This window comes from Schistocerca gregaria, chromosome 4 (genome assembly GCF_023897955.1).
Source record: "Schistocerca gregaria isolate iqSchGreg1 chromosome 4, iqSchGreg1.2, whole genome shotgun sequence".
Classification (NCBI taxonomy): Eukaryota; Metazoa; Arthropoda; class Insecta; order Orthoptera; family Acrididae; genus Schistocerca; species Schistocerca gregaria.
This window is the reverse complement of record NC_064923.1, coordinates 691,387,243-691,400,545: the sequence shown is the minus strand read 5'-3', so window position 1 is coordinate 691,400,545 and position 13,303 is coordinate 691,387,243. Positions and strand designations below refer to the sequence as shown.

At 42.1% G+C, this 13,303-nt stretch overlaps 2 non-coding genes across 2 annotated transcripts; one reads left to right on the top strand and one right to left on the bottom strand.

Annotated features, from left to right (window-relative positions):
• Positions 1-4,160: 4,160 nt before the first annotated feature.
• On the bottom strand, positions 4,161-4,235 carry Trnas-cga (transfer RNA serine (anticodon CGA)). The gene has a single exon. It is a non-coding gene; the product is annotated as a tRNA-Ser (tRNA).
• A 271-nt stretch (positions 4,236-4,506) lies between these two features.
• On the top strand, positions 4,507-4,581 carry Trnas-cga (transfer RNA serine (anticodon CGA)). Its single transcript has one exon. It is a non-coding gene; the product is annotated as a tRNA-Ser (tRNA).
• Positions 4,582-13,303: the final 8,722 nt, after the last annotated feature.

Genomic DNA, 13,303 nt, shown 5'->3' with positions numbered 1-13,303 from the left:
ATTAAGTTGTGCTTTGTGCAAAATTCTACCAGGCGGCTTCCTCTTTCATTTCTTAGCCCCAACCCATATTCACCTACTACGTTTCCTTATTATGATTTAATCGGCACAAAAAAGAACTTACCTTAAGTAAAACGCAGGGAAAATATACATTGTTACAACACTAGGACAAACTGCTGTATCTATACACCCTACCGCAGACTGTCAAAATCAGTTAACAGTTATGAACTTGTGGCCACAAATTATTTAACAAACTTCCACTAGCTATACAAAATTTACCAGAGCAGCAAAACAAACAAATACTTTATGACTGATTAGTTGTAAACCCATTCTACAATATAAAGGATTTCATGACCAGTGATATTAAACTGTAACGTTATAAACAATTCTGTTCTTTTATAGGATATACTGTATTGTATTATGTGTATGACTAGGCCTATTACTGTAATGCCTTAAAGACAATAAAATTATTATTATTATTATTATTATTATTAGCGAATGTCCCCATAGGAGAACGATAAGCAGGTGATTTATCAATATTTCTTTAGGTTCTTCTTGTTTTGCCAATATTTCTTCATTTTCTCCCCAAAAGCCTTCTTTCTTTCTTCAGTCCACTTTGGTCGGTATGGTTTTGGTGCCGTCTCTGAAGTAAACTTCCAATTGTGAATTTTTATTCTGAATGTATCCCTGTCTGATGCGTCCGTTATGTCAATTTTTGCTTTTGTCAAATCCTTCTTAAGTTCAGTTAACCAGGGTATTGTTGCTTTAAGTGATGTCCCATAGTCCAATAGACGTTTAGTTAACCTGTTTCCAGGTAATCTGTGTAGGTGTCCATAAAATTTCATTCGTCTCTTTCTTATGTCACTTTCGATATTTGATAGTTTTTCAGTTGTTTCGATGGTCTGCAGTCTGTATCCATCTTGTGTGTATCGTGGTCCCAGAATTTTCCTAATAATTTTTCTCTCTATTTTCTTAATATCTCGTAAATCTAGTTTTCTGTTCAGTGAGAGCGTTTCACTTGCATATGTGACTGTAGGTTTGATAACTGTGTTGTAGTGTCTTATTTTAGTTCTTTTTGACAGGCATTTTTTGTTATATATGCTTTGAACAAATCCGAATGCTTTCTTGAATTTCTGTACTCGGTTGTTTTGTGCTATTTTCTCGAGTCCTGTTGGTTCAATAACTTCGCCGAGATACTTAAAGTGTTTGACTCTGTTGATTTCACCAAAATTTGTTTCCAGTTCCGGAATATCTAATTTGGAGCACATAAACTCAGTCTTCTCAAAGGAGATTTGCAGGCCAACCTTCTCTGCACATTCTTTAAGGATCTCAATTTGTTTTATTGCAGTTTCTTCACTGTCAGTTATAATTGCTAGGTCATCTGCAAACGCTAAATATGGGATGTTCAATTTTCCTTTACCTCTTCCTAGTTCAATTGGTTCCCAGAAGCTTTGTTTCCTTAGTTCGATTTCCCATTCTTCCATTATTTGTCTAAAACTATGTTGAATAATAGTGGCGAGATCCCATCTCCTTGTCTTACTCCTGTTTTAATTAAGAATGGTTCCGAGATTTCGTCTATGAATTTAATTTTTGATTTGGTTTCTGTCAGTGTTTGTTCGATTAGTTTTCGGGTTTTGGTGTCTAGTCCACGTCCTTCGAGAATATTAAATAGAGACTGTCTGTCTATAGAGTCATATGCTTTCTTAAAATCAACGAATGTGCACGCTATTGGTTTAGACCGGATTGCTTTCATTTTTAAAATAGCTTTAAGGTTAAAGATCTGTTCAGGGCATGATCTGTTAGGTCGAAAGCCTGCTTGGTAGTCTGAAATTGTATGTTCTAGTTGTTCTTGTGCCCTCTTTAGTAGACACGCGGATAAAATTTTATAAGTCACAGGTAAAAGTGAAATGCCTCTGTACTTGTTTACGTCTGCTCTGTCTCCCTTTTTGTGCAGTGGATGAATAAGTGCACACTTCCAACCCTCTGGAATATTTTCTGTCTGCCAGATAAAATTATTATTGTTATTATTATTATGACAGTGTGCGTCGACTGTTTGCTAGTGAAGATTATGTTACGAAACTCAGGAGTGTAAATAACTGTTAATAGAAGAGGAGATTATCTTTGTGGGTGCGCAAAACGTTGGTGTGTCAAAATCGTTAAAATTGCCGTGAATTAGAACAGGTGTACAGATGTTCTCTCTCGCCGGTGTTGGGCAGCAGCAGAGCCGAAAGCAGGAGCGGAACGGGACACGACACGCATTGTTTTCGGGGCAAGCAAGTGGCTGCCGGTAGGTGGCCGCCGGTCACGCTTCGGCGGCTGTCTTTGCAATTATAATGTAAGAGAGGCGGCGCGCGGGCAGGACCGGAGGGTGCAAACAAACATTTGCCGAGCCAGGGCGGGTCCACTGCCGACACAAATGGCACGAAGAGGAGGAGTGGGTGGGGTGGGTGGAGGGGTCGCGCCCGGCGACAAACAGGCGGCCGAGACAAGCGCGGCCACTTCCATTGTACGGCCGGCTGCCCCCTCCCTGTGTGCTGCGGAGCCGGCCCGCTCCGGCTGGCCCCCAGCCAACGTCGCAGCCACTGTGTGCGCACAAAGGCGTCCACCGCCCGCCTCGTGTACTCTTTTGTGAGCGTCACGCTTCGATGTTTCCGAATTGGCCTTTCCTGTCACTTTCGTCTGCGTGGCCGATTATTCTGAGCACCGTCTTAACATTATCCGCACTGAGGTTCACTCGGTTCTGGTCTGTCGTAATCGTGGGTCCTTGTGTCGACCTCTCTGAGTATTCTAAAGAAGGTTAGGATGCAGTGAGAACGACTGCTGTAAGCTATACACCAGCAATATACACTACTGGCCATTAAAATAGCTACCCCACGAAGATGACGTGCTACAGACGTGAAATTTAACCGCCAGGAAGGAGATGCTGTGATATGCAAATGATTAGCTTTTCACAGCATTCACACAAGGTTGGCGCCGGTGGCGACACCTACAACGTGCTGACATGAGGAAAGTTACCAACCAATTTCTCATACACAAACAGCAGTTGACCGACGTTGATAAAGGTCGGATTGTAGTCTATCGAATTATGGTTTATCGTATCGCGAAATTGCAGCTAGCAGCTCGAGATCCAATTACTGTTAGCAGAATATGAAATCGGTGGGTTCAGGAGGGTAATACGGAACGCCGCGCTGGATTCCAATGGCCAAGTATCACTAGCAGTCGATATGACAATCATCTTACATGCATGGCTGTAACGGATCGTGCAGCCACGTCTAGAACCCTGAGTCAACAGATGGGGACGTTTGGAAGACAACAACCATCTGCACGAACAGTTCGACGACGTTTCCAGCAGCATGGACGACCAGCTCGGAGATCATGGCTGCGGTTTCCCTTGACACAGCATCACGGACAGGAGCGCCTGCTATGGTGTACTCAACTGCGAACCTGGGTACATGAATAGCAAAACGTCATTTTTTCTGATGAATCCTGGTTCTGTTTACAGAATTATGATGGCCGCATCCGTGTTTGGCGACATGGCGGTGAACACACATTGGAAGCGTGTATTCGCCATCGCCATACTGGCGTATCACCCGGTGTGATGTTTGGGGTACCATTGGTTACACGTCTCGGTCATAGACCTGCGTTCAGTAATGAATCCCGTTTCGAAATAAGTCTCGATGACTATCGAGGCGCCCTCTACATCAATCTGACTGTTGTCCACCATACGGTACGACAACGAAGAGTGATGATCAGAAGTGCCATTTCGTTGCATCGCAGGCCCGTACAGTTTTCATCCGCTGCACCGTTACAGCACAGCGGAACGTTGGCGATATTCTTCGCCCCGGTCTGGTGACCTTTTTGGCAAACCAAGCTGGACTTATATTTCAGCAAGATTATGCCAGAGTAGTTACTACTTGTCTTTGTGTTTGCCAAAACCTAGTTTGGCCAGCAAGGTCGTCGGATCTCTTCCCAGTTTAGTCTCTCTGGAGCATTAAGAACGGAGCTCTCCAACCAGCTTGGGTTGTTGACGATGTAACTACCTACTTGCACAGAATTTTGTATGACATCCCTTTGCAGGACATCCAACATTGTCTCCTGAATGAGATTATCACTCTGCAGCGGAGTGTGCGCTGATATGAAACTTCCTGGCAGATTAAAACTGTGTGCCCGACCGAGACTCGAACTCGGGACCTTTGCCTTTCGCGGGCAAGTGCTCTACCAACTGAGCTACCGAAGCACGACTCACTTTCGGTACTCACAGCCTTACTTCTGCCAGTATCCGTCGCCTACCTTCCAAACTTTACAGAAGCTCTTCTGCGAAGTTTCATATCAGCGCACACTCCGCTGCAGAGTGATAATCTCATTCTGGAAACATCCCCCAGGCTGTGGCTAAGCCATGTCTCCGCAGTATCCTTTCTTTCAGGAGTTCGCAGAAGAGCTTCTGTAAAGTTTGGAAGGTAGGCGACGGATACTGACAGAAGTAAGGCTGTGAGTAGCGAACGTGAGTCGTGCTTCGGTAGCTCAGTTGGTAGAGCACTTGCCCGCGAAAGGCAAAGGTCCCGAGTTCGAGTCTCGGTCGGGCACACAGTTTTAATCTGCCAGGACGTTTCATCCTACATCTGTGTTAATCAGAGCCAAGCCAGGTAAGAGTTTGCATAAAGGCCGTAGATGGACTGATTTGCTCAATTTGTTAAGCTCTTTCTCTCGAATAATTTTCCTGGAATTATAATAATTAGTTTGCTGGCACACGTCCATCACATCTACAGATATTCGTCCCATTCGGATAATTTCTTCGTGATGTGGGGTATTTTTTTTATTATTTTTCTTAAAGCGTACTTTGCTCAAGAAAAGGAGGGTCCATTTAGGCTACAACATCATGTAAGGCTTTCTCAGAAGCAAGGCAGGCATGTGTAAACTGTTGTGTTTGCTTCTCTCTGAAAGACTGTCCCCATTTTAAAGCTGACTGCAGCGGACCCGAGCACCGAGCCCCAAAATCCTGGGACAAACTGATAAAGCACAGAAGCACAGATATCCCCATTTGAACCATCCCCATTATAAGCGAATGCCTCGGTTGTTACAGCCTTCTTGATGACTCACGAATGGAAACAAACTCAACTCACTCAACTGGGGAACCAGTAATCATCTCTCGGAAATACCAGAACAAGGAATTCCAGAGAACAAGACAGCAGCTCTCATGTTAGTGCCAGCCGCTGCTCAGGGAATTTTCAATTCATATAGTCAGAAACTCTATCAACCCATACGAAGACTGGGAGTAACAGTTCTGCGGTGTCGATCTTTCATTTCGCAAGATTGCAAATTCGGCTGGCCGATGACAAAGGCAATATAACAGTGAAACTTGCTGTGTGCCGGACCGAGACTCGAATTCGGGACCTTTGCCTTTCGCGGGCAAGCGCTCTACCAATTGAGCTAATCAAGCACGACTCTCGACCCGTCATCACAGCTTCAGTTCTGCCAGTAGCTCGTCTCCTACCTTCAAAACTTCACAGAAGCTCTCCTGCAAACCTTGCACAACTAGCACTGCTGGAACAAAGGATATGCGGAGATAAGTGCCCGCAAAAGGCAAAGGTTCATATGTCTCTGAGCACTATGGACTTAACATCTGAGGTTATCAGTCCCCTAGAACTTAGAACTACTTAAACCTAACTAACCTAAGGACGTCACAAACATCCGTACCCGAGGCGAGATTCGAACCTGCGACCGTAGCGGTAGCGCAGTTCCAGACTGAAGCGCCTAGAACCGCTCGGCCACACTGGCCGGCAAAGGCAAAGGTCCCGAGTTCGAGTCTCGGTCCGGCACACAGTTTTAATTTTTCAGGAAGTTTCATATGAGCGCACACTCCGCTGCAGAGTGAAAATCTCATTCTGAAAACATCCTCCAGGCTGTGGCTAAGCCATGTCTCCGGAATATTCTTTCTTCCAGGAGTGCTAGTTCTGCAAGGTTCACAGAAGAACCTGTGTGAAATTTTGAGGGTAGGAGACGAGGTACTAGCAGAACTGAAGCTGTGAGGACGGGTCGTAAGTCATGTTTGGGTAGCTCAGTTAGTATAACACTTGCCCGCGAAAGGAAAAGGTCCCGAGTTCGCTGATTCTCTGTTTTTTTTTTTTTCTTTTTTGCAACTTCCACTGACGTAGATGCCAAGAACTTCTTCAAGATTAACTTCCTCAAAGAGATTAGGTCTGTTTGTCGCTAAGATGTCTAATATGTTCCCATCTCGAGATGGTTTTCTATCCAATTGCTTAAGGTTGTATGTTGAAAGCGCTCCTAGAATAACTTCATACGAACTTTTGCACTGCCCCCTGGGATAAACGTGTAATTTTCCCAGTTAATGGATGACAGATTAAAGTCTCCACCTATAACTAAAGGATAATTTATATTGCGAGGTGCCGGGACTAGCAGTGTATTTAACATTAAATTCTTCTAGATTCTTCATATGGAAATGATGCTTCAAGCCACCCATTTTCTAACTCCGACATTTGCTGTTGCACATGGATTAAGAAGAAACGCGAACTGACTGTAATCGACCCAGCAAGTGAAGTAGAAAAAAGTTTTGCACCTGCAATAATTTAATTTGATAGAAATTAATTTGATAAAGGAAAGTATCATTAACGTTGCTCTCCCGATAAACAGAATGAAAGTTCTGTCCAAAATAACAATTTGATTAATTATGACTAAACTCAAAATAATAAACAAAACACCTGAAACATTTACAATACATCAAATTGAATACTCAAATGAATGCTGCGAAGGTGAAGTTGTCCATAAACTAGTTTGCGACGTTTATGACCAAGTGGTGTGTGGAGCCAATTCCTTGCAACTCAAATCTTAAAAGAAACACCCATCCAACACAACATTAATTGCTGCTATAGTAGTGATAACTAAGACAATGAACACCCAAGACAGACCAAAGTTAGAAAAGACGAACAGGCGCGCTCGCCTGAGCTCTGATGGTCACGTAGCTAAATTCCCTAATCTGCTGGTGCTGCGGACATACATTACCAAGCTGTCTTTTTAAATGCAAGGACACGATCTGGCACACAGGAGGCGATAGCTAGTTGCTTTGACGTCCCGTCGTGGGGATGATGTTGCGAGTATAGCCTCAAACAAATTATCCTTGTCTGGTTGTTCCAGACTAAAGAAATCCTAGCAACACAAATGCGCTTCTGAGGGAGACGAAGAAGGCTCGCTGCACAATCGTTGACGGTACAGTGATTCATTTTAACAAGCGAATTCACAAAGTAACTCTGATACAGTCAACTTTAGCCAGAACTCTTGAAGACGGACGACATAGGCCGCTTGTACGCAGAACGCTCAATTGCCAACTGTACTCGGAAAGTTAAGTTGAAGTCGAAACTTTAGAAAGTTCGTCAAACACTTACAATTAAATGAAAGTATATTAGGCAGCTTACGGAAGGCAGGCTGTCCAGAGCAGCGAGAGCTCAGTCTTGTAGCCTACTCCGACCGAAAGGCGAGAGCAGACTCCTTCAAGAGCACCCGTATAAGCCGAACACAGAACATTCCCGCCCCCATGACAGTGGCCATGGTTAAACGTTCCAATCAGCAACTCGAAAACCAGCGGAAATATCCAATCGCCGAAGCACTAGTATTCCACCAATGGAGATACTTGACGTCAAATTCTGCGCCGATTTTGCTATGTCACGCTGCTATCCCCTGAGCAGGCCAATCACAGTTATGATTTTGCAGAAAACGCGGGAGTTTGCCTGCCAAGACAGCCTGGGAACACAAGTCATTCTCACGCCTCGCTGGTAGCCCGTCAGAAAGTGTTTTCACTAAGTTTCTGCGAAATAGTGGAATCTCTAGCCCCAGCCGCTCCTTCAGGCCCCTGTGGGCGTGTCGCCCTGGCTCTTATGACTGTGTCGGCGTCTGGAAAGCATCCACTCGACTCCCTTACACCCGTCAGCATAACCCTTTGAAAACCAGCAACTGGACCACTCTGGTGACGATAGATGCTGCGTGGTAAGCCCGAATGTGAAGCGATAGCAACTTTTCATCACATGCAATTAGAGAGGAAAATATTCATATCATCTAAGTTCTCAAAACTATCGAATCGAATTACTCAGAGTAAGATAAAAATATGAGAGGGGCAAGTCACTGTGTGCATCTAAAGGCACGCCACCTGTCAATATATTTACTTATTATGTAGTCAAGGCTTTACCTGAAACGTTTTGCGACATTTGTTACGGATGCTGGTGGTCTATGAGAACCACCTAATACAATGGTCAATCCTTGTCTGATGGACAGCTTTATCCAGATAGTTTACAGTCCGACCCAGTATCTATCTCAACTGCGTTTAAACAGCTTTTAACTGCAGTTAACACCCCACCTCCCATAGCATCAGATCTATCCTTCCTAAACACTGTCCAAACCGAGTTCAAAATTTCACTGCTTTGTATGTCTGGTTTCAACCAGCTTTCGGTACCTAATACAATATAGGCATTGCTACTATCGATGTTGTTACACTCAATCCCTTTGTTAGTGTTGTTACTGTAAACCATATTCACAATTCTATGTACGTGCAGCGCACACTTTAGGTCCAGGTTGTGTTGGAATAACTATGTGTCATGCTTTTACCCTGAAGTTCTGTCTTTGCACTTTCCAGTATGACTGAAGACTTTTATTCAACACGGGAAGTGACAGTCGTTATCTTCTGTTGTTGTTTGGCAAATAGAAGCAATAAAATGTCAGTGTTTGTTGAGGGATACCTACTTGAGTATTTCGCAATGAGGGGCCCGTGGCCTAATGTTGCTTGCTACAGTATAATATTGTTTGGTTCCATTACTTACTACCACTTCTCTTTGTGTCTCTATTGCACAAAACTGCAGAAGTAGACGTTACGAAAGGGGCGGATGTGGTCATGGACTGCAGAGTACAACATAAGAAATAACAGTATGAGACATGAATTAATTGAAAGACCCAGACCTCGTTGAGAGTTTAGAAGTGGCCATTTGGCAATGTTCTGCTGAAACAGCGGGAAAGGATTACAACAGACGACGAATGGTTGGCTCTGACAGATGCAACGGTGAAGACAGGAAATGGTTATTTTGGCTAAATAGAAGGGCTAGTAGATATCCTTGGTTAACACTGGGTATATTGAATACAATGCAAGAAAGAAGAACATATAGAAACGAAGCAAAAGTATGAGGTGAAATTTAATACGGTTATCTAGAAAATGAGAATGATAGAGAGTGCTAAATATCTGAACAGGAATGGCTAGAGTACAAATTCAAGGCTGTAGAAACACGCTTAAATGGGGAAAGACAGGTGCCGCCTTTCCAAAATTCATGAGCATTGGGAAAATATAGAAGCAGATGTATTACTATAAAACGCTCAGAGGCAGTCCAGTACTAAGTAAAGAAAAAGTTGAAGGAATATGTAGAATGGCTACATAAGGGAAATAAACTTGCAGACAGTATCATAGAAAGGGAAGAGGAAGAAGATCATATTAACCTGTGAGATATATGGAGAGAATTAGATCAATAGCTGAAAGAAAGCCGAAGCAGGGTCCATAATTAGAAGACATTGTACAGAATTGTTGTGAACGTTGCGAGAAGAAGTCATGACGAAACGATTCCTGCTCCTGTGGAAGACACAATGAGCAGACGAAATCCTCCCTGGCTGCAAGAATGATGTAAGAATTCCCGCTGTGACGAAGGCAGGTGCTGATAGTTGTGAATATTACTGTGCCATCACCTTAACAAGACATGGATGCAGTCTACCGAAGAGTGAAACAAGAAAAGAAAGAAGAAAGAAAGAAAGAGAGGTTGACCTCGGGAAAGATCAGTTTGGCTTCCGGAAATATGTAGGAACATGTAAGACAAAACTGACCGCACGACTTATCTGAGGATACAGGAAGCCAAACCGACGTTCATAGCGTTTGTAAGGACACAGAAAGGTTTTGACAATGCTGACTGGAATATTCTGTTTGAAATTCTGAAGACAGCGAGTATAAAACGAAGGATGCGAAAGATGGCTGAAACATGTACACAAAGCAGAACGGATTTATGGAAAGGGGACCCAGTACTGGGAAGTAAGACAGGGTTGTAGTCCATGCGCAATATTATTCACACTCGTCTCGAACAAACAATAAAAAAAATCGTGATATTGTAATTCAGTCAGAGGAACCAAAGGGTTGGGAATAACGTAACGGAATGGATACGGTATTGTAAAAGAGGTTATAAGTTGAAAAGCATTAGAATCAAGGGTAATAGAACGTAATCAAATCAAATCAGCAATGCTGGGAGAATTAAAATAAGAAATAGGATACTAAAAACATTAGACAAATTTTTCTACTTGGGCAGCAAAAAAACCGCTGACCAACATGCACCTTCCTGTAAGGCAACTATCACCTACATATCAAAGGGGTGATTCCAGAATGAGGCGCTTCAGTCAGGATCCTTGCTGCTGCTACCACCGCAGGTTCGAATCCAGCATCAGGCATGGACGTGTGTTTAAGTAGTTCTAAGTCTAGGGGAATTATGACCTCCGCTGTTAAGTCACATAGTGCTCAGTATCATTTGAACCAGAAAGAGATTTTCACTCAGCACTGTGCGCTGATATGAAATTTCCTGGACAATTAAACTGTGTGCCAGGTGGAGACGCCAACTGGGGACTTTTGCGTTTCGCGGGCAAGCTCTCTACAAGGGGTGGGTGGTGCTAAAAAGTAGGGTAGCCCATGATGCAGAATCCTCATATTTTATTCAACTAGTATTTCCGAATAAAGAACTCTTAGTGATTTACAACAAATTTTGCACATACTTTCAAGAAGTGGTTCTTGCTGAAAACCGCTACAAATCGTACAAAGAAAACAATTTATCGCTTTGCACTTTCCCGCTGTTCAAGCAGTGAAAGTACAACATGACATATGACAAAATTCATTACTTCTTTATTACCGTCTGTATTCCGACACATTTTCGCAGAAGGTATTCAGTTATAACACTAAACGTTAAGAGGAAAATTATAACATTGTGCGACATGTATTTCAGGAGATATGACGTCATAAACGTTGAGATGCGTGAAAAATTTCCCTATCATGCATGGCGTTTAAATTTGGTACTTCTGTGGTACTAGGGCCTATCACAACAAACTTCGCAGACTGTATACACGTAAGCAGCTGAATGTATATACAATATTATTTCATTATATAACACACAGTACAGAAGATAGGACGACATAAGCAGTAAGTTGTATGAAAAATTGTCGCACCCTCCATGATGTTTAAATGTATTACTTCGTAGCTACCAACTCCATCTCCATTTCGAGGACAGTATCCGTAGATACCTATCAATCTATGTATAAAATTATCTTATTGCACGATACAAAGTTCAGGGCTTTAAACACGATGTCAGACGCTCTTTAGTGCTACGGGCGTGGACACACTGCAGCAAACAAATATCTGGGTGATGCCGGGTTTCTGGCAACAGTACAATCGTATTTCACAAACAGAATTTTATCTTCCCTTCTTAGGGGACCACAATCATAAAAAAATATTTAGAAAAAAAATTTCCGCCATGTGACTCATTTATTGTACACAATCATGATTTGGGCTTTGTAGCCATTCTCAAGTGCAGCCTGAAATATCAAAATATGTGAGACCTGTCGACAGTAACATGTCACAGAGAAGTCAGCCATACTTAAATATTTGAACCTGCACTTGAGAATGGCTACAAACCCGAAATCATGACTGTGTTCAATAAATGTGTAATTAACTGTTACATGACGTGACCTTTTGACAAAGAAGAAAGTTATTACTGCACAACGTAATTCTGAAAGTTAGGAAGTCCTTCCAGAAGGTATTTGTCTAGATAGTAGTCTTGTGCGTAGACAGTAAACTGCTCAGTAAAGAAGAGAGTAGAAGCTTTCGTAAAGTGGTGGCACAGGAGATCGCTTACGATTAAAGAAACGGATCGAGTAATTATTTGTAGGTTACTGAACAGAACTGAAAAAAGGGAGACAAAAAAGAAATATTTAGCACAAAAGACGATATCGGCCGCAAAAGCACATCCTGAAGCATCAAGAAATCATGAATTAGGTGCGTCGGGACGTAAGTTTGTATGTTTGTGGATGAAGAATACAGATCTTATGCTGAGGTTTAGAGATCATCATATCACAGAATAATGTCCAGAGCTGCATCAAAACAGACTTAAATCTGAATACCGCCGCCACCACTCCTAAACTACCACAACTTGCTCAATTTGACTTCTTTGCATGTACGGTGATTACATTCACTCATGATACTTGCTGCAGACACCAGTAGTGGTAACTCCATCATTCGCCCTCAAGCTTGCACTCAGTACTTCTAGGTTCTGTGTAGGGATTGTTTTTCCCACAATTTTAGCTGTATGTTGAAAGTTATCCACAACAGTATAAACAGAATGTGGTGATTGCACACTATAGGTTATTCAGTGTTGTGGGGAACGGCATATGTGACTTTTTCGTTTTAAGTCATCAGTCTTCTACGAAATTTATCCATAGTGGATGCTGTAGAACTCCGTGACTGTTCCTTTATGGGCTGTAGAAAATTATCTGCTACCAGTCACAATAAAAGGTTATTTATTGTCGCACGACCGGTTTCGTGCTTGCGCCTATCTTCAGGTGTTTATACATTCATGTACATGTTTGTACTTTTGGAGATCACTGTATAAACACAAAAAATTATTTGCTGGTGACTATGCAAATACAAGTAGGACAATTGCAAGTGGTAAGGCAGCATTTGACGAAAATATATCTGTACTTACATAAAGATGAAGCACCATTATTTCATTTGTTCTGTGGTGATAGTTTTGCCAATTAGTTACACACTTATGGTCATTTTCACGTCCATATTTCAGTTTTACCAAGGATAGTTTCATATTACACTATTATGATGTGCACTCGTGAAATACACTATAGTTACACACAAACATGTGGATTGTGGTCAAAGAACTTAGATGTAAGAGATGTAAGGACGTTGCTCATACAGATACTTGTAGGTTTTTGTCAAAGAACTTAGCCACAGTAATTGCAAGGGTGTTGCATAAATAGAAATTTAAAAAGCTATTATAGACGGCAACATTTTATGAAACAAATTATGTTTTTTTCTCCCCATATTTTTGTCGGAGAGCTTAGATCTAAGAAGCACAATGTTGTTATATATATGAATTTACTCACAGCTATAACAAATTAATAAATGACAGCTAGAACTATTTTGAGCCATACTGTTGTCAGAGAAATTACATTTAAGAGGTATAATAATGTTACACACAGGAAATTTTGAAAGTTATTACACATT